Below are 2,500 nucleotides of genomic sequence, written 5' to 3' on the forward strand. Positions count from 1 at the left end.
CTGAAGTGTTAAGAATAAAAGGAGAAAAAAAAAAAAAAAAAAAATCTATGACAACATCTCGCGCAGGACCTGTCCCCCCTCGGTCGGTAGAGTGGGGGGGGGGGGGGAGGAGGATGTTTGGGGGGGGAGGGCAGAGGACAGGTTAACGGTTTATCCTCTGATCCCCATTCCCCCCCCCCCCCCCGTCCCCCACTCCCCCACGGCCCCTCACCCCCCCCCTACCCCCATCTCCTCGCGCTCTGTCCCCCACCCCCGCATTTATTCTTGGTCTCTCATTATTTACCTACACCCCGCTTATCCCCCGTCCTCTCCCCTCCCCCCCCCTACCTGCCCTCACTCTGCCACACCCACGCCTCAACTCTTCCCCCCCCCCCCCTCTTCTCCTCCTTCGCCTCCTCCCCCTCCCTCCCTCCCTCCCTCTCTCCCTCCTTTCTCCCCACCTCTCCCCCCCATTCTTACCTTCCCTTTATTACCTGCATTTTCTCTTTCACTCTCACTACCTCGCCTTCCACACTTTCCCCGCGTTTGATTCAACGTTTAAAGCCCAGATATGACCCTTTTTTTTATCATGAATTACTGATATCTATATATTTTTTTTATCTTCAAAGAAAGATATTTAAAAAAGAACACGTAAATTCCAGAATAATATTGTCATTTTTCCAGGGTTTTTTTTTTTTTTTTTTTTTTTTTGTTAAGGGAAATCACGTTTAACCAATATGCTAATGAAGACCCGTTCGTTCTTTGTTATTTCCCCGGCCACCAAGCGGCGAAATCACATGAACACATTAGATAACATTATCAGTTTATGTGTTAAGCCACACGACCAACATAAGATTTTTTTTTTTTTCTTTTTTAATACTTCTCTTTCTTATCTTCATAATCGCACACGAGAAAAAAAATATGATAATAATTTTCCTTATGCAAAACTTATTACGGTGCCGGTGAGAACAGATGTAAACTTTCAAATTATCAGAGTCAAATACACGAAAACAAAACAAAAACCAAGACATGTAAACAAATTAGCATATGGGAGAAAACAACCCACATCACACCGATACTTTCTTTACGTAAACATTCTCCCCAACGAAAGTCAAATGAAAGGAAAACAAAGAAACGCCGACGTCAATCTAACGGACCCCATGCGCCGATCTCGCAGCCGCAGTAACGGGACTGCGCAGGGCGATCGCCTCGAGCGCAACTTTCCTGGAATGCGAGAGAAAGTTGAGCCCAGGCAGGGACAGCTCGCGAAGGACGGCCGAGGCAAGGATGTCTTCCGTCTTGTTCCATCCTCATCCTCGGGAGCTCTGCGACTGGCCAGCTGGTTCGAGGAGGGAAAGCTCGAGCCTGGCATAGGGGGTCTTCGAGCGGTTGGAAGGAAGATGGTTTGCTGGTTTGAAAAAAAAAAGGATTTTGAAATGGTCTTTGTTTGCTGGTTTGTTTCGTTCTTTCAACGTTTATTCCTTCGTTAATAGTTTGTAAGTACATTTAAAACAAAAAAATATAAACAAACAAAAATGTTTCTCTAAAACAAAGGATTCCGTTCTCCAATGCATTCCTTTCCCTTCCAGCAACGTACATAACAGTCTGCCAACAGTTAATTCACCTTGACTATGAAGTCAATAACTGGCTCCTATTACATTCTTAGAAGACAGCCGACGTCACCAATCAATGAAATCATCAACAATTTTGTATCTTTTTTGTGTGTGTTCTTATTTTCCTTTTTAAACATTCGTAAACTCGCCTTAAGATCGCCACTTGCCTCATTCCAGCTTCCTCGCCTCGTTCCACAAATAAAGTTCGCTCTGGCTACCCTGTCGCCATCTGGCCTTCCCGAGCCTTATCGACGGCACCATCTGCCAGTCTACACCGCCAGCAACCTACCCTACACTGTCACCATATAGGGGAGCCATAAAAAAAAAATACTTCTAGATAGTGTTCGGCCGGAAATTGCAATTGGAAGGGTTACGAAGGTCGCAGGAACCATTGTTCAACATTGCAAACAAATAATTAACGTGTATTTTTTTTTTTTTTTTTTTTTTTTACACATATTAAATCATCGCTTAGTACTTTCCCTCTCTATCAACGGGTCGAGCTTCGGATTCACTGTCGATAAAATGGCCAATGATCCGTTTATAAGTGAAACCTTCCTTGTCTCTTATTTATCTCATTTACTTGATTACTGCATTTGTCCATTCGTTTAATCTCACTTATTTAGGGAAGGTTCTGCGTGCACGAGGCTGTTACGAACTCTGGACAATGTAGACCTTGGGTTTTTTGGAGTTCCGTTAAGATGCACAATGGAACTTTACGTGAAAGTAAATTCCGTGGCCCTGTCTAGATCCGTCTCTCTCTCTCTCTTTCTTTATCTCTCTCTCTCACTCTCTCTCTCTCTCTCTCTCTCTCTCTCTCTCTCTCTCTCTCTCTCTCTCTCTCTCTCTCTCTCTCTCTCTCTCTCTCTCTCTCTCTCTTCTCTCTCTCTCTCTCTCTCTCTCTCTCTCAC

Source organism: Penaeus chinensis, chromosome 38 (assembly GCF_019202785.1).
Source record: "Penaeus chinensis breed Huanghai No. 1 chromosome 38, ASM1920278v2, whole genome shotgun sequence".
Taxonomy (NCBI): domain Eukaryota; kingdom Metazoa; phylum Arthropoda; class Malacostraca; order Decapoda; family Penaeidae; genus Penaeus; species Penaeus chinensis.